General features: G+C 35.7%; 2 pseudogenes across 2 annotated transcripts in view; one reads left to right on the top strand and one right to left on the bottom strand.

The window, feature by feature from the left end:
* The window catches only part of Nid2-ps16 (nidogen 2, pseudogene 15), a 1,080,338-nt pseudogene that overhangs the window by 402,939 nt on the left and 656,967 nt on the right, over positions 1-20,432 (bottom strand).
* Positions 201-19,324, top strand: LOC147995355 (uncharacterized; annotated as a pseudogene). The gene is made up of 8 exons (XR_015685030.1): positions 201-346; positions 3,606-3,719; positions 5,009-5,197; positions 8,568-8,802; positions 13,781-13,911; positions 15,141-15,299; positions 17,706-17,815; positions 18,903-19,324. The product of XR_015685030.1 is annotated as an uncharacterized LOC147995355, transcript variant X2 (transcript).

Raw genomic sequence — 20,432 nt, 5'->3', positions numbered from 1 at the left:
CAATATCAAAGAATTCTTTTTGTTTGTGTAAACTCTAATTTCTATCAAGGTATCATGGGTTTTTAAAATTTCATTACAAATGTCTCAGTGTTGGTTAACTAATTTTTGCCAGTACCATTATTGATTAAGGAAATAAATTCAGCAGACATTTGAGAAAAAAAAAAGAATTGGTGTTCGATGTTGGATATTGCCCTCCCTACATGGAATTGTTTTCATTCCCAATCAAAAAACTAACCCGCAATTTCACTTTATCTGAATATTCACACTGGTCCCTGAGGGATAAGATAGACACCTAACAATATATTAATTGGAATGAAGAACGAGAGCTTGCTATACCATCTCTCTTTCCTGGAACCATGGACTCATGATCTCTTGATAAGATGCATGGCAGGTAAAAGTCTGACAAAGATTAGAATGTCACAAGATTCATCCCAAAGACACAGGTGAACAGCTTCTGTTGGAAGGTAAAATAATCATATAGCAGATCGGCTTTAGTTTGGCATTACATATATTCCTATTGATTCACCTCGGGCTGTATATTGTAAAGTAATAGCAGGACAAGTAGTAATAGTGATAAAAGTGTGTTTTACAAAATTCATGTCTTAAATAATACTGACCAAAAATTATCCCTCACAAATAACAGTTCAAAATGGCTAGTCCACCACTGACCCACAATAGGCTGTCAATGTTTGATATTGCCCTCTGCCCAGTAGATAAACAATATTGTTTTCCTTGTCAATCAAAAAACAATCCAACATTTTCACTTTTGCCGGATATTGACATTCTAATTCCATGTCAAGTAGTCAAGAATTAACCTAAGCTACATTTAACCTGTCTAGCACTCTTAATTTGTCAGGGAGCTGCAGTGACTCTACAGCAAATATCCTTGTTTTATTTCTGTTTGGGCCTTGATCTGATTTCAAATCTCAGAAGACTCTGGACCTATGGCCCAGACATCAAGAGAAAACATAATGTTCTGCGATTAACTATGTTTAGTAACATTGGGCAAAGGTACCCAATGATTCCTCCTTGGCTCTTGAGCTTGCCAAGTGTGTCTGGTTAAAATTGCCAGAAACTTAGGACCACATCATGGGGAGAAAGTTAAGATCAGTGACTGAAGGTAGCCATGTGCATTCAAAGAAATTTACAGGTACAAGAGCACCTGGGATTCTTCCAATTTTATGATTTGCTACCCTTAGTACAACACGAAAGTTATTTGTGGTATTTTATGAACAAAGACAGTTTCTGTTCTTTAAACAAACTGATGCTTACAACTTAATTTATATTGTTGAATATTTACCAATTTTAAGAAAAAGATATGAAACTGAGATGTTCTCACTTGGAAAACATATAAGAAACTTCATCACTCCCATTCAGAGCCTGCCCCACATGTGGCCCATAGATATACAGCCACCCAATTAGACAAGATGGATGAAGCAAAGAAGTGCAGACCGACAGGAGCTGGATGTAGATCTCTCCTGAGAGACACAGCCAGAATAAAGCAAATACAGAGGCGAATGCCAGCAGCAAACCACTGAACTGAGAATAGGACCCCCGTTGAAGGAATCAGAGAAAGAACTGGAAGAGCTTGAAGGGGCTCGAGACCCCATATGTACAACAATGCCAAGCAACCAGAGCTTCCAGGGACTAAGCCACTACCTAAAGACTACACATGGACTGACCCTGGACTCTGACCTCATAGGTAGCAATGAATATCCTAGTAAGAGCACCAGTGGAAGGGGAAGCCCTGGGTCCTGCTAAAATTGAACGCCCAGTGAACTAGACTGTTGGGGGGAGGGCGGCAATGGGGGGAGGGTTGGGAGGGGAACACCCATAAGGAAGGGGAGGGGGGAGGGGGATGTTTGCCTGGAAACCAGGAAAGGGAATAACACTCAAAATGTATATAAGAAATACTCGGGTTGGGGATTTAGCTCAGTGGTAGAGCACTTGCCTAGCAAGCGCAAGGCCCTGGGTTCACACCCCAGCTCCGAAAAAACAGAAAAAAGAAAAAAAAGATACCCTATTGGGCTGGAGAGATGGCTCAGCAGTTAAGAGCACCCGACTGCTCTTCCAGAGGTCATGAGTTCAATTCCCAGCAACCACATGGTTGCCCACAACCGTCTGTAAAGAGATATGATGCCCTCTTCTGGTGTATCTGAAGACAGCTACAGTGTACTTATATATAATAAATAAAATAAATCTTTAAAAAAAAAGAAATACTCAAGTTAATAATAAAAAGAAAAAAGAAACTTCATCACTATTCCAGGTGGTGTGTATGTAGAGGTCTACATGTATATTACAGCTTTACTCTGTGTGTACTCTACACATTCACCAAATTATACAATTAGGATCAGGTAATTTCTGGTGCTGCCATTTTTTGACAGTTGCCTATTTCCAAGAAGAGGACTATGGTCTTTGTTTCTTTGTTTTGTTCATTTATTTTATTAGTTACTATCATCATCAATATTATAATCATTATTATTATTATTTTACATTTATTTATTTGTTAATTTTATGTCTCTTATGCTGACAACCTCCCTCCCCCCATTCTCTCCTCACAAAGTCTTTTTCCTTCTCTGAGCCAGTTTTGGAGCCCTGGTTTATCCTACTACATTGGCACCTCAACTCTGTTCAGGGTTAGACCATCTTCCTCCCTAAGGCCAGTTGAGGAGAAGTTTCAAGTCAAGAGCTTGCAGATAGCCCTGCTCCACATGTTGGGGGACACACGTGGAGACTAAGCTTTACATTTGCTATAAATGTGCAGTAGGTCATGGTACAGCTTCTGTAGGCTTTTTAGATGGTAATTCAGCCTTTGGTAGCCCCTAGTGGTCCTGAGTAGTTGATTCTGTAGCTCTTCCTATGGAGTTCCTATCTCCTTTAGGGTGTGGAATCCTTCCCCCATTTCTTCCTTACAAGTCCCTGATTGATCCATAAAATCCAATGACTGACTATGGCTCTTCATATCCTATTCCAGTCAGCTGCTGGATGGAGCCTCTCAGAGGGCACTTACGATAGGTTCCTGTCTGGATATTCCATGTAGGAGCTGGTTTCCTTTAGGCAGAGAGAGCTTTGAGCTGGGAAGTGGAGTGGAGATCTATGATTGCAAGGAATGGTGTAGTCTAGAAGCCAGGAGAGGCAATTTGAACAGACAGTAGGTTTACTTCATTGCTATAGCAACTAGGACTCTGCTTCATTGATTCTAGTTTTAGGAAAGAAAAAAATAAGATGCTGCATATATAGGTTCCACTTTTGAGCCAAGATTCTGGAGCCAGGGCAGTTGGGGAATCTTTTGGGGAAGTACACTCTCAACCAATGATTCTCAGCCTCCCTAATCCTGTAACACTAATATATTGTCTCATGGCTTTGTGACTCTCAACCATTACTTCATTTTGCTTCTCTTCATAATTCAAAGTTTGCTCCTGATGTGATTATAAAGAAAAATGGATGGAATATCTGATATGGAAAATATATGTGACCCCGTAATGATTATGACCCACAAGTTGAGAATCACTGGTCTAAACTGCTAATTTTAAACAAAAAAGGTTTTCAAGTACTTTCTACAATGTACATTGACCATTTCTATTTTTGTTTTATTTTCAATAAAAAAAGGATTTTATTATTACCATCGATGGAAGCTTACTAACCTTGGATTTTTATGAAAATTGGCTTAGCATCCCAGATGAAGGAACTCTGGCTGGAAAAATTAATGCCATTCAAAGGTAATGATACAGTAAACACTTGGGGAACTGCACCAATATAGAAGCAATGCTTTTGTAAGGTACATAGGCTTGTGTTTATAGGATTATAAGCTGGAATGATGTTCTATGCCAAGAGGTTTCCTTAGGTCAGACATGTATTGTCACTTTTTAAACATTCCCATTTCTCAAGCTAGCGTGTTGAACCATGTCTGTAATCTTACCTTATAAATGTCATGATTTAGAAGACAGTCTATGTAACACCTCCTGTTCAGGTCAGTTTAGAGTATTGGTTTAGTTCCTGTGTGAGACAAATTAAAAGAAGTAAGTGTGGATAATACCTGTGGGTTACTTGCATCCTAGAATTGTTACCACGGTATTGTGAATATTTCACATGGTCAATATATGTCATTGATTAGAACAGGAATCTCTTACTGAATTCTTCTTTCTCAACTATAACTACCTAGAGAAGTCTAGATCAGGTATAGCTTTGACTTTTTTGTATCATTTTTCTGTGTGATACATAGAATGATTTCATACTTAACCAGAGCTTTGAGCTTCCATTGCAACCCAGGATCCCTGCATCTCTGTCTTGCTGTAGCGAAGCTTTTATAATTGCATTTTGTAGGGTCACTAATGCGCTTTCTGCTCCTTATGTTCTAGAGTGTCACAAGAGTGTTACATGGATTCATACTACATTAGATATTAAATGTGTCTCCACTCCATGATGGATGGAAAGATAGTTTGCTGTTTAATAACACTGGATGTTTTCATACACAGAACACACATGGTCTTCAAAAATCTTCATTCATTCTAATACCAGGGCATTGAGTAGAGTCATGAGTGTGATTTTGCTCCTTATGTTCTAGATTGTTATAAGGGTGTGTCATCGATTCATAATACATTAAATATTAAATGTGTCCCCATGGTGGCAAGAAAGATGGTTTGCTGTTTGATAACACTGAATGTTTTCACACACAGAACATACATGGTTTGCAACAATATTCACTCATTCTGTTACCAGGGATCCTGACATGTTCCTCTGGCTTCCGTAGGTAGCAGTCATACATCTACTACACTGAAATTCCTAAATAATTTGAAAAATGTTTTTTCCATGATTCTGTACAGAAAAGTGATTTGCAGAAAATATTTTATGTAATACTCTAGGTATATATTCTTACTTCTTTTGAATTCTGATTATACTATGAGTTGGTCTACAAAACATTTACCCTATTTGTTCTTTGTAGTTAGATTTCTAACTTACATTATTTTCAAGTTGGTCTAACGTAAAATTCTCCTTTTTCTTTGTTTAGCCTTTTGCAACAGATCCCAGAACCAAACTTTATACTATTAAAACATCTCATATGTGTATTAGTAATAATAAAAGATTCTTCCATGAATAATTTAGACAGTTACAGGTTGTCTCTGCGCATAGCTCTCCACATGTACTGTGGGGTCAGACTTCGAGAGATTCATTATGTAGGAGTCACGTCTTAAGAAAGGTAAGGGGATCTGAAATTTGCCTTTGGGAACAAAAGTCTAATTTTTATCATTCAGTAATTGGGAATACTTTACAAAGACGATTTCTCTAACAGGAAACCCTAGGATTGCATTCTTATGGAGTGAAGTAGAATATGTATTGATCTATTTCAGGAAGATTTGGGAAGGAAGATTTTTTAATGTAGTTTAAAGTAAGTTAATCATTTCTTTCTACTGTTCTTTCCTTCTTTCTTCTTAGATATTGATTTAGATATTGATGTTTTAGCCAACAATAATCTGTACATATAATGGCAATCCAAGAAGACTAGAGTGAAATTTTAAAAGATCCAGATTACCTAGGTTTTGTTTGTTTTTTCCATTGTAGCCCTACTTTTGGAGTATAGAACAGTTGTGTTTCACAGTGGTGAGACCATGATATTACTGAATATTCACATCATGTGAATTGCTGGTCATATTTAAGCATATTGCATATATATACATATATATATGTAGGTGTGTATACATATATGTGTGTGTGAGTGTGTGTCTGAGTGTGAGTTTGTGTGTGTACATATACGTGTAAAGTGTACTTGTATATGTGCATGTATTTGTATATGTATATGTATATACATATGTAATGATGAATAATTGGTGTATATTATTTTATATGCTTTCCATTATTTTAGCACTAACCTATTTCAGGTAGAGTTTTATGATCCTCAGGTATACTATAGCTGTTAATTTTATTATAAACACACATACATCAATATTCTTCACTAATTTATTTACTTTATATCCTGAATGCAGTCCCTGCCTCCAAGTCCCATCTTTGCAACCTGTTCTTCCCTCCATTCTTCTTTAACTCAGTAGTGTAGACCTTCCATTGACACCAACCCACTCTCATACATCAATTCACAACAGGAATAAGTGAATCACCTTCTCCTGAAGCCATACAAAGCAGCCCAGATAAAAGAAAGCAATCCAGTTGTAGACTACAGAGTCAGGGCCACTCTGCATACGAACTGGTAGGGGACCTAACTGAAGATCAAGCTGCATATCTGCTACATATATATAGGGGCCCTAGATCCTGCTGATGGAGTATATGATGGGGGAGATCCTGCAGATTCAAAGCTGAAGGATCACAATGACTAAAGGCTACAGCAAGATACCAGGATATAGAAGGAGAGGCATCTCCAGGAGATTCCAGTATTGAGAGTATAGAAAAACACAGAGAGCTTAAACCAGACTTATTTCATTATACATTTGCAAGAAAATCTGTTTGGACAAGAGGGTATAATGTGTGACCACTTATGGCACAACACATCTCACACACTGTATTTTTAATTTTTTTTAAATTTTAGTTTGATTTTTTAAATTAAATTTAAATTTTTATTTAATTTTAATTTTTGAAATTTAGTGAGGGGGGATTGTTTCCAAGGGATATATGGAAGGATTGAAAAATGAAATGAGAGTTACTTGGTAGCTTGATTAGAAATTTCAGAGAATTAATAAAGGACACATATTTTGAAAAGAAAAAAATAAAGAAAATATAAATATGACAGAAAGCAAGGTACATGTTAACTAGTAGCTCCCAGGTATTAGGTCCACTGGAAAGAAGATATCATGATGTTACTCACAATGGAGGTTGATAGCCCAAGGGATAGCTTGAATAAGATTCTTGCTCAGGACTGGACTTGGCTTGAACTAGAAACATAGCTTTTTTAGTTAATTTCTAATTACCAAGGTACTGGAAACCTAAAATCCAAGACTATATCAAACTGCATGTTTAGTCCAAATGAAACAATAAAATATATTTTTACTTTTAATAACTATTAAAGATTCTTCCTTTATGGACAGTTCTTTTCAAATATATTCTTTTGTATGGTCAGGTATGAAAACAAAGAAGCAAAACTATCCTGTACAATCTGCATATAAAATAAGACTATCCTGTGCAGGACTGCTCAAAAATAAACTTAGGTGCATGCTGAGAAGAAACATATGTGATGAATAGAGTTTGCTTAACCTAAGTCATCATCTCAGGAGAAAAGTAACTTACCAGTATTGTTCAATTTAGGAAGTGCCATAATTTTCTACAATTGCTGTGACAAAACACTGATGAAAAGCAACTAATGGAAGACAGGTTACACTCCACAATATACTTGCAGTTACCAGTTAAATACTGAGAAATGTCAAAGCCAAAAATAAAACAGGGAGGCAAGAAGTGAGGCAGAAGCCTAGTAGGAGCACTGCCTCCTGCCTTGTATCTCATATCTTTCTTTTTCTGACCAATAACTCAAGGATGGCACCATCCTGGAGATCTGGGCCCTACAAATTCCAAGGTTAATCAGGACAATATCCCTTAGGCTTCACTATACAATAGGTCCATCTGATGGAGGCATTTTCTCAATTAAGACTCCCTCTTCTCACCAACTTCTTTCAGTCACATTTCTATTGCCTTAATAAAACATCAGGATTTAAAAGACCAAGCAAAGAGTGCACATGGGGGAACCATGGCTCCAGCTGGATATGTAGCAGAGGATTGTCTTATTTGGCATCACTAGGAGGGGAGCTGCTTAGTCCTGAGGGGCTTGATGGCCTAGGGTAGGGAAATGCTAGGTTGTTGAGGCAGGAGTGTGTGGTCAAGTGAGAGAAAACTGCAATAGAGGCAGGGGAGGAGATGTAGGATTTGTGGAAGGGATCTGTGAAGGAGGATAACGTTTGAAATGTAAATGAATGAAATAAACAATAAAAAATAAAACAACATGACCAGGGAAACGTATTGAAGTAGGTGGTTATTTGGGACCTACAAATGCTGAGCGAGTATAGCACTTTGGTGTCATGACAGAGGAGCACGACTGTAGAAAACAAGAAAAAACAAACAGGAAGCTGAGACCTGATGGTTCTTATCTTGGGAAGCAAAAATGTAGCAGAGAAAGTACATTGAAAATGGGCACCTACCTTTTGTAACTACAAATTCTAAGCAGTGGCACTGTTTACCAGGCAGACCAAGGCACCAGAAAATTGTCAATGAGAGGGTATTGCGATGCCTAGAACTAGAGAGTCATCCCATTCAAAACATCACAATAAACAGCTACCCCCACCCGCACACAAAAAAATTAACACACAACAGTCATTAATTTGGTACACTCACATTTTTTTCAGCATATCAGTTCTGAAATGTTGCTTTGGTTAAGTAGTTCTGTTCTTTGCAATATGCATGAAATTTTAACAAGTTGTGTAAAGATGCAAAAGACTTAGAGTCTCCATTTCAGAGACTTCATTTCATGGGTTCTTATCTGTAATTTTCCTCCTGGTATTTCTTTTCATTTTTAAATTTATTTTGTAAACTATGTGAAATGACAATCTTGTTTTTGCCTTGTGGTGTTATGGAAGTCTGTTATACATATCATGATTGACAACTATGGTCAAATATTTGGAAATGATGATATATTTAGTAAACACATTGACAAAAGGACTGAAGACTTAAAGACATACAAAGAATCAATCAAATATTCTGGAAAATCTCCTATTATGACAAAAGTCATAGCTGGACACAACTGGAAAACCAATGATATTGATGAAAAATTTAATATTTCATATGCTGCACTGCAAGAAGAAGGTCCTACAGGTAAGACAAGATTTATTTATTCATCAAATGAATGGAATCATTTGATCAAATCATTTCATGATGTCATAAATTTGTGTATATCAGAGAAGCTTTGGGACGCAAAATGATTATTAGAGTATGGGAAAAGTTTTTTAACATCATATATATATATGTATATATATTTATATACACACATATACATATACTCATATACTGAAATACATCTGGATTCATTCAGGTATGTATGACACATTCTTTATTTAGAGAATCCACCAATATTGTCTGCTATACTTTCCCCCCTTTCTTCCCATGGTCCTTAAGTTAGAGAATTCCTTGCATATGAAATTATTATTTTTGATAAGATCATTTAGAAACAATGATTTGATTAAAAAATTGATTAAACATTCTGCAAGATTAAGCCCTGCACCACTGTCAACATGCTTTGGTTTCCTAGCACGAAAATACTAGTGTTTGTTTAATTTCCTATGAGAAACAATATTTGTCAAAATCTTATCATTGTTAAAAATACTTGCACAGGATCCACTACAAAACCTATGAGAGGTATGATAAAGAGGTTAAACTCACGTGATTATCAGGTGGTAGCACACAAATTCAAATACATTTTTAACTGAACTAATTCTTTCTATAGAGTTAAGAAAATATACCCAAATATTACCCTTATTTTAAGTGATGTGAATCTATCATCTGAGAATATTTGTCTGATGATGACATTTTATGTTTCATTTAGCAGGACAAAACAGAGCAGCTACCACATATAAGTGGTATTGGATGAATTAAGAAGGTCTAAGGGCATCGTATTTTAATGTTCCCTTCTACCTCCCAGTTAATCATATTAGAAGAATTATTCCAAGATCCTTTGTTAGTTTTATATTTCACCGTATTAGTTACAAATAATTTTCACTCATTGTACTTATTTTATGCTGCATATTTCATATTGTTTGCTATTATAACAAATGTTATTAAATTGGGTTATTGCTTACACTCCAATGTGCCTTGTTCATGGTCCTACACAGTCTTTGGAAAAATTTTCAGTCTCTGCCTCTACAGCCCAGTTATAGTACTAGTTTTCCCACCTCAGTTACCAATGTGTGGCCAGAAGCTAATGACACTGAATAATCCCTCAGAATTCTGCATAGAATCACGTGCCATAGAAGGTTATAAATAAAATTCCATTAACAATCAAAATTAAATCATCACACATGATGAACTTAGAGGTGGATCATGGTTTTAAAATATAAAAAATGACCTGAAAAGATAATCCAGTGTCTAAAGCAATTGAGATTTAGACTTTGTAACATGAATTTGGGTCATCAAAACATACATTAAAAAGCAAACAAAACTAGGCATTGTAGCACAATCATCTCTAAACGAGAAGTTTCTACCTGAATAATCATGGCAGGCAGAGACAGTAACAGAAGCTTATTGGACAGATATCTCTGACATGTAGTTCAGTAATGATGAAAAGAGACCCCCCCCCGAAAAAAAAGAGACAGAGAGAAAGACCAATACTAGAGGCTCCTCATATGTTAATAAGCTCAAAGCTCTAATTAAGCTCTAAATATATATCACCAGTGATGTGATCTGCACGTGCTTTACACACACACACACACACACACACACACACACACACACACACACACACACGCATGCATTACGTACACTGATGAATGCACAGAAGCATATAGCATATTTGTTATATCTCTCTTCATCACCTGAGGCCTCAACATGAAATATTCTTTATTCATGGTTTGTCTATCTCAAAAGTGTCTGTAATACAAATTTGAGAAATGGAAATCTTAGAGAAAACCTCTAGTAAAGAAATTGATAATTTCCATATTTACTGTTCTTGGTCTTTCCTGAACTCCCATTACTATAAGTTTACAATGTTTTCATTTATTACTAGTATTTTAAATTTTTATCAAAAATTGAATTATAGCACTGTAGCCTGACTTTTCTCCCTTAAGTCCATCACAGTCACTGCACTTTCATACTCATTTAAATATTGTTTTGTACATATTTATATATATATGTTTATATCTTTACAAATATGAATATTACTTGAGATCATTTTGTTCTGTTTGTGAATATGGTTTCCATGATATACAGTGTGTATTAGACAATCCATATGCAGGTCATTTCTGGAAAAATTAATATTCTGTCAGTCATAATTAGCTGCCTGTAACTTTTGACAAGTGAAAATTTGACCATTGCTTTAACACTGCATTGACGTTGCTATTATTGTGATTTTGCACCTATTTTTATGAGAGGCAATTTCAAAACAGACTTTCAAGTATGCTGGGTCTTACAGTATTTGTAAACCCTTTTCTACAATGGTCCCTGAGCTACAGAGCATTTAGCTCTAATGTACATGTATTCACTGGTGCTGGATTTTTCATAATGCAATTATCTCTTCATTGTGTCCAAGTTTTTGTTTTTTGTAATGGTTTCCATTTTCTATACAAAGAGGCTTCTTCGATGTAGGATGATGGCCCCACTTGTTGGTACATATAAGACTAATATGTAAATGCTTTAAGAAACGTCGATAATTTATTAAATTAATGTCATCAATTTTAAAGTTTATGACCAAACTAGTTACATAAATCGGACTAGATTTCTAGCTCCAGCCATGATTTCAATCCTGGTGAGAGAAATTCTACCAATTGTTAAAGTATTTCCTGTGGCTTTCCCCCAAAATATGGATTTGTCAGGTAGCACTTGGATTTCTCTCAAGGTTGGTGGCTTGAGTGCCAGTTGCCAAATTAATCTTACAAGGAATCTCATCAATCTACCTGGATATGTCTTAGAAGACTCTAGGTTTAAGTCAAAGTTCTAAGGTAGAAAAAAAAGTAGGCAAGTTGACACGTTAGGGAAGCAATTGATAGTTGTACCCACCTGTAATACCTATAAAGTACGATGATAACCAGTATGGCAAGATAGCAGAATAGTTTCAATAAGTGACACTAACAGCTCAATTCAAAACAACTGTTCTTTGATTAGACTTAAATGTATTTTCTTTACCATAGAATTGAACATGGTTCTGGGTCTTTCATTTGGTTTCTCAGAAAAAAGTTATTCCTAAGTATGCTTTTAAAGTTCAACATTTGGTATCTTGTTATTTCTCTTTAGGATCATCCGTGCAGGTCCTTTGACTTGTCCAAGTCACACATTTTCACTCCTCTCTGACAAGATAAATTCATTTTCCTAAAGTAATATGGTATAAATGTTATATAAATATACAATTCCTTCTTTTTGATTACTTTAATTTTCTTCTTTCCACATCTACAATTAGCTTTAATTGACAATAGTCTAAAACATCAAAAGTTGAAATTTCTAGCAATAAGAATGCTTACGATATTGAGTTAATTGAAGAATATTTAACAGTGAGTGCCTTATGTCTGCAAGGATGATAATGATTCTATCACCTAGAATTTCCTTATAGTGTGTGCTGCCCCTCATCAAGTTATTTATGAAATATTATGGTACCAATGGCTTCCTTTGCTGATCTTTGGTCATACTCAATTTACTCTTGTTTCATACAGCATATGTAAACAATTAAGATAATATTAAAACTGCATGTGACCAAGGGGACATATATTAGAAATGAAGAATTCAAAGTATGTCTTTCTGAAAATCATATGATAGTAAACATAAGTGAGCCTAAATATAACATAAGAATGATCAGATATCTTGTAAATTCTTTCAAAAGTAGAAGCATACAAAATTAACACACAAAGTAAGTACTCCTTCTTTGTAAAAATCACTGAATTACTGAAAAGTAAATCAATGAAAACATGTCGTTAACAGTAACTTTTAAAAGTATTAAGTTTCTTGGGAAAATTCTAACCGAGAAATAAAAGGCTTTTATGATTAAAAAGGCAAAGCCAAAAACAAAAGAAACAATGAAAAAAATTCAACCCAAAACAAAACAAAATGTCTTATAAATTGAACAGATATCAGATAATGGAAAGATTCCCACATGTTCATGAATCAGTGAGATTTAAACAGTAAAAATTCTAGATCATCCTGTAGTAACATTTTGATTCTATCCTTTGAAAGCTTGATAAAATTTATAACACTCTTGATGTTATTAGGAGAAACAATATTGTAGAAGTGATTTTTTTAAACTTCTTTCCTCCCAGTCTTCTACCATGTTCCCTTGACCTCACCCGTAAAGCCTCACCAACATCACTTCCTAAACATTAACTGAACAAGGCAACACCAATGAACATGGAAAACTAAATGGGCCCTGAAACCTAGACAAAGAAATATAGGCAATTGCATCGTAAACACGAGTATGCGATTTTATCTAAAACAAGTGTATTTTTTGGATGCAGGAGATAGATGAAACCTGCTTTCTGACCCAAACTGATAGTCTATATATTATTGGTGTTAGACAGTTAATGCTTAGAGTTATTAATGAGCAGTATTTATTGGTCTTTGTAATTTTTTTGTTGAAACATATTTCCCCCTCTTTTTTGAATGACTACAGGGTTATTTATCATTTCTGTCCTCTTGTGTATATGTACGTTATCTTCAGCCTGCTGTTTGCCTTTTGTAGACAAAGATTGATGATGAGAAATGGCTTAGTGGTGCTTAAACTATGTAATGTTTCTCCTCTTTTGTTGATATAAATGATGCTTTTGCTCAGTAATAAAGTCTAGGCTAGTATCTGTATTCTTTGAAAGCATGGAGAACGTTGATGCAGGCCCACTATATTTTAGAATATCCATTGAAAATTCAGGTATTAGTCTAATGTAGTTAACATTGTGTGACTTTGTCTTTTTCATTCATAGCTTTTTGTATTTTTATTTCTATGTTCAGTTAGCCTTTGACTATTATGTGTCTACTTGATGTTTTCTATGCTTCTAGTACTTTAACACATATCTCTTTTTGATTTGGTGTGATAAATGCAAAGGATATACAAGGTTAAAGAGAGTTCAGTTTCAAAAATGATTTCCCTTCTTTCTTATATGCAGAGAAACAGAAAGGCTATATATATATGCCAAGCCACCAGTATATTCTGATCCAACACCACCAAGAAAGAAATGCTTATTTGGCAAAAATCTTACAAGCATTTATGTCGACAGAAAGCTGCCTGCTCCAATACATGTGAGTATCATTTTGGCTTTCTGTAGCACCTTTGTTTTCAGTAAGCTATTTAATCAAACTGAGGAATGTTTAGATAACCGATCTATGAGAGTAAGATCATTTTAAAACACAAATAAGTTCTACTGTATTTTGAATAATGTAATTGAAAGAAAAAGAGAAGAAATACAATTCCCATGTTTTGCACTGACTGCATCAAAGATTCGAACCCACCAGCATGTTGGAGGAAATAATTCTATGGAAGTGCCCCACTAATTACCCAACTGTAAAGTCTTGCAGCTTCTTCATGACTCCACATTTCTCTGGAATCTCTGTTAATATCATTGCCCCTGAAATTAATCAATACTTAAAAATATCTGTAGGCTTTTCTTTTAAATTATAAAGGAATTAGATGAGCACACTGTTTTTTATATATATTAACATCATTTATACTAGTGGACTATATTTAAATGCCATATAATATGGCTTAATCTATTTTAAATGAGTTATTAAACTTCTTTGGAAACATATATTTAGTATCCAACATCTCTTTTAGCACTATAGCTGTGATAGGAATTTATGCTGTTTGTGAACAAATTCATCCTGTCAGTCACATGAGCATTACTGCCAATTTCTTAGGTATTTTAGAGCAGAATTTTCTGGTAACCTTGTTTGTATTCGTGTAATCAAATTAAAGTGGTGTAAACCTATGCATAGTAGTCATGTTTACAGAGTAAATTATGGAAGAATGATAGAAATATGCTTGGGTTTTTGTGAAAGCATCTGTAGACATAGTTGAAAATAAGAAGTCACAGAATAAGGATATAAAAGTCTCAGAAATATGGTGAAAAAATATTTCTTCAAAACACAAAAGTTAGGATTCATAATACAGGCCAGGACAAACAGTAAGTAAAATAGTGAGTTTATCTCTGGAAGGGAAATGTCCCAATATTTACTTAAGATGCCAGGCTTGAGAAAGATATTGATAGAAGGAAACACAAAGTAGTAGAGGACCATTCACCAAAATGCTTTGGGGAACAGAAGTCCAGCAAAACCATGATGTTACAAATTGGGAAAAAATGGATTAGCGAAGAAAATGTATTTGGAAGCTAAAACAGAAAAAAGTTCAATGACTACTTTATTCCTCTCAGATATAGCTGTGCAGCCAAAACTATCCTTGCTCAGGTTCACAATAAAAGACATATTTGTGCTTCAGGTGTGGATCTCTAATACTACATCCTTATCCCACACAGGACATGCTATCCATAATTGCAGGGAAAGGACGAGAATCAGATCACATATTCGAAACTCTACCTGAAAATTCACACTGGGGCCTCAGAGAGAGGATTGACAGTGAACAACTCATTGAATGGATTAAAGAATGCGTGCTTGTAATAGCATCTGTCTTGAAGGTAAGGAAGGTTTTCATGTCACCAACATTAATCATCCCTCTAGAGATGCATATGTGCTTTCTGTCCTTATGATTACATGATGATGACTGTTTCCTAGAACTATGGACACGTGACCTCTAGATAAGAGGCATGGCAGGTAAAAGTCTGACAAACCCAAAGATTCATCATAAAGACACAGGTGAAGAGCTTCTGTTGGAAGTTAACATCCTCATATATGAGATGGACTTTAGTTGGTCATTACAAATATTCCCACTGATTTCACCTCTGAACATACCCTGTGAATTAATAGCTGAACAAGTTATAATGGTGGTAAAATGTGCTTTATCAAATGAATGTATTAAATAATACTTAACAAAAAATATCCTTCACAAATAACAGTTCAAATTGACAAGTCCAAAACTCACCTACAATAGGCTATCGATGTTGAATATTACCCTCTGTCTTGTATATACAAGAAATCGTTTTCCTTCTCAATCAAAAAAATAATCCAGCACTCTCACTTTCACCAGATATTGCCATCCTAATTCCATGTCAAATATTCAAGTATTAGCCTAACCTACTTTTAACTTGTCTAACACACTAACACTCCTAACTTGCCAGGGAGCTGCAGTGACTCTAGAGCAAATATCATTGTTTTATTTTTACTTGGGCCATGATCTGATTTCACCTTTCAGAAGTCTGTGGAGCTATGGCCCAGACATAAATAGTAAAAATAATGCTCTGGGATTAACTATGCTTACTAACATTAGGCAAAGGTACTGAATGATCCTTCCTTGGCCTTTGAGCTTGCCAAGTGTGTCTGATTCTGATTGCCAGAAACTTAAGGCCTTACTGAAGTTAGCCGTGTGTATTCAAAGCAATTTACATGTACAAGGGCACCTATGATTCTTCCATTTTATGGCTTGCTATCCTTAGTCAAACATCAAAGTTCATTGTTGTGCTTCATGCAAAAGACAGCTTCTGTTCTTCAAACAATCTGATGCTTACAACTAAATTTAAATAGTTGAATATTTACAAATTTTAAGAAAAAGACATGAAACTGTGAGATCTTCTCACATGGAAAATAAGTAAGCTTCACCACTATTCCTGCTGGGTCTCTAAGCAAGGAGTGCGTGTATACAACAGGTTTATGCTGTGTGAGCCTAAAGTACAGATTCAACAATTATACAGTCAGGATGAGTTAATTTTGGGTGCTGTCATTTTTTGATAGTTGCCTATTCCAAGAAGAGGACTTTGGTTTTGGTTTGATTGTTTTGGTGGATTTTTAAACCATCATCATCATCATCCTCGTCATCATTTTACATTTTTTTTGTTTGTTCATTTTATGTCTTGTATGCTGCCCCCTACCTATTCTGCCCTCACAGAGTCTCTCTCATTCCCTGAGCTGAATTGGGACCCTTGGGTTGTCCTCCTACCCAGGCACATCAACTCTCTTCAGGTTTAGCACATCTTATCCCCCTAAGGCCAGGTGGGGACAGATTTTCACAGTCAACAGCTTACAGATAGCCCCTGTTCCACATGTTGGGGGACCCACAAGGAGACTAAGTTTACATTTGCTAGAAATTGTGCTGTAGGTCATGCTGCAGGTTCTGCAGGATTTTTAGATGTTAATTCAGCTCCCAGTGGTGGTGCTTAGTTGATTCTGTAGCTCTTCCTGTGGAATTCCTATCTCCTAGAGGTCATGGAATCTCTCCCCCATTTCTTCCATACAAGTCCTTGATTGATCCATAAGATCCAATGATTGGCTGTGGCTCTACATAGCCTATTTAGGTCAGCTGCTGGGTGGAGCCTCTCAGAGGGCAGTTATGATAGGTTCCTGTCTGGGTATTCCACATAGCATCTGGCGTTTTTCAAGGCAGAGAGAGCTTTGGGCTGCGAAGTGGAGTGCAGATCTATGATTGCAAGTCATAGTGTGGACTAGAAGTCAGGAGAGGCAATTTGAACAGACCATAGGTTTATTTCATTGCCATAGCAACTAGGACACTGCTTCATTGCTTCTAGTCTTAGGGAAGAAAACACAAGATCCTGCATATAGGTTCCACATTTGATCCAAGATTCTGGGGAGATAGAAGTTTGGGAGTCTTTTATGTTATATGCTTTCAACCAATGATTCTCAGCCATCCTAATACTGTAACACTAATATATTTCCTTATGGTTTGGTGATTACTAACCATTACATCATTTTGCTGCTTTCTCACAATTAAAATTTTGCTATTTGTAAGAATTATAAAGAAAAATGGAGAGAATATCTGACGTGGAAGATATATGATATGTGAACCCCTAATGGATTATGACTCCCAAGTTGAGAATCACTGGTCTAAACTGCTAATTTTAAACAAAAATGCTTTTCATGTTCATTCTAAAATGTACATTGACCATTACTTTTTTATTTTCATTTAAAAAAAGGACTTCATTGCAAACATTGAAGGAAGTTTACTTACTTCTGGCTTATAAGAGAATTGGCTTAGCGTCCCAGATGAAGGAACTCTGGATGGAAAAATTAATGCCATCCAAAGGTAATGATACAGAAAGCACTTGCGGAACTGTACCAATATAGAAGCAGTGTTTTTGTAAGGTACATAGGCTTGTGTTTACAGTATTATAAGCTGGAGTGATGTCCCATGCCAAGAGGTTTCCTTAGCACAGACACGTATTGTCACTTTTTAAACATGTTCATTTCTCAAACTAGAATGTTGAACCATGTCTGTAATCACACCTTGGTGTCTTCTTCTTTATAACTGTCACAGTTTAGAAGACAGCCTATGCAACACCTTGTGTGCAGGTCAGCCTAGAGTATTGGTTTAGTTCCTGTGTGAAACAAATTAAAAGAAAGAGGTGTGTACAATACCTGTGGATTATTTGCATCCTAGTATTATTACCATGTTACTGTGAATATACCACATCTTAAATATATGTCATTGATTACAACATGAAGCTATTATGAATACTTCTTTCTCAAATATAACTGCCTCGAACAGTCAAGTCAGGTATAGCTTTGACTTCTTTGATTCTTTTTTCTGTGCAATACTCCAGAGAATGATTTTGTGTGTAACAGGAGCATTGAGCTCCACTTGCTACCCAGGTGCCATGCATCTCTGTCTTGCTGTAGCGAAGCTTTTATAATCGCATTGTGTAGGGTCACTAGAGTGCTTTCTGCTCCTTATGTTCTAGAGTGTCACAAGAATGTTACATGGATTTATACTACATTAGATATTAAACGTGTCTCCACTCCATGGTGCTTGAGAAGATGGATTGATGTTTAATAACACTAGATGTTTTCATACACAGAACACACATAGTCTGCAACAATCTCATTCATTCTAATACCAATATCCCAACAGCTTCCTCTGGCTTCTGTAGGTAGCAGTCAAATATCTATTACATAGAAAATCATTCATACTTTTAAAATGTTCCCATGATTTTATACAGTAAAATGATTCGCAGAAAATATTTTTGTAGTACTCTAGCTGTACTTCTTTTGAATTCTGGTTAAACTATGAGTTGGTCTACAAAACATTTGCCCTGTTTTCTTCATAATTAGTTTTGTAACTAACATTAGTTTTCAGACGGTCTAAAATAAAATTATCCCCTTTCTTTGTTTAGACTTCTACTGAAGATTCCTCAGGCAAACTTTATCCTTCTAAAGCATCTCATTTGGTAATAGTAATAATAAGAGACTCATCCATGAATAATTTAGACATTAACAGGTTATCTATCTGGATAGATTCTTATGTTTTGTGGGATCAGACTACAAATGACACATGGTTTGGGAGTGATGTATCAAGAAAGGTAAGGGGATCTGACTTTTGCCTTTGGGAACAGAATTCTCATTGTAATGCAGGAAGTAGGAAAACTTTGGAAAGATCATTTCTGTAAAAGGAAACCCTAGGATTCCATTCTCCTGGAGTGGAGTAGAATATATATCGATCTGTTTCAGGAAGATTTGGGAAGAAAGATGGTTAATGTAGTTTAAAATAAGTGAATCATTTCAGTCTTTCTTTTGTTCTTTCTTCATAGATATTGATTTTGGCCAACAGTATGCTTCACATATAATGGTAGTCAAAGAAGACTAGAGTGAAGTTTTAAAAAATCCTGATTGTCCAGGTTTTGCTTGTTTTTTTTTTTTTTATTCCTGCCCTATTTTTGGAGTATATATTACTTGTGTTTTACAGTAATTAGACTGTCATATTATTAAATATTCATATCAAGTGAATTAATGGTCATATAAAAGTACATTTCATATATATATTTCATATGTGTGTATGCATATTTGTGTGTGTGTGTATGTACGTGACAAAGTGGTGTATATTATTTTGTATACTTTCAAATGCTTTACCACTAATGTATTCAGGTGCAGTTTTAAGTTCCTCAGGTCTCAAGGACCTCCAAATCAAACCAGATACACTCAAACTTATAGAAGAAAAAGTGAGGAAGCATCTCGAACACATGGGCACTGGAGAAAATTTCCTGAACAAAACACCAATGGCTTATGTTCTAAGACCCAGAATCGACAAATGGGATCTCATAAAACTGCAAAGCGTCTGTAAGGCAAAGGACACTGTGGCTAGGACAAAACGGCAACCAACAGATTGGGAAAAGATCTTTACCAATCCTACAACAGATAGAGGGCTTATATCCAAAATATACAAAGAACTCAAGAAGTTAGACCACAGGGAGACAAATAACCCTATTAAAAAATGGGGTTGAGAGCTAAACAAAGAATTCACAGATGAGGAATGCAGAATGGCTGAGAAACACCTAAAGAAATGTTCAACATCTTTAGTCATAAGGGAAATGCAAATCAAAACAACCTTGAGATTTCACCTCACACCAGTGAGAATAACTAAGATAAAAAACTCAGGTGACAGCAAATGCTGGCGAGGATGTGGACAACGAGGAACACTCCTCCATTGTCGGTGGGATTGCAGACTGGTACAACTATTCTGGAAATCAGTCTGGAGGTTCCTCAGAATATTGGACATTGAACTACCTAAAGACCCAGCTATACTCCTCTTGGTCATATACCCAAAAGATGCCCCAACATATAAAAAAGACACGTGCTCCACTATGTTCATATCAGCCTTATTTATAATAGCCAAAAACTGGAAAGAATCCATATGCCCTTCAACAGAG

Source organism: Rattus norvegicus, chromosome 3 (assembly GCF_021556685.1).
Source record: "Rattus norvegicus strain SHRSP/BbbUtx chromosome 3, alternate assembly SHRSP_T2T, whole genome shotgun sequence".
NCBI classification, from domain to species: domain Eukaryota; kingdom Metazoa; phylum Chordata; class Mammalia; order Rodentia; family Muridae; genus Rattus; species Rattus norvegicus.
Note: the sequence above shows the minus strand (reverse complement) of the source record. Positions and strands in the feature narration are given on the sequence as shown.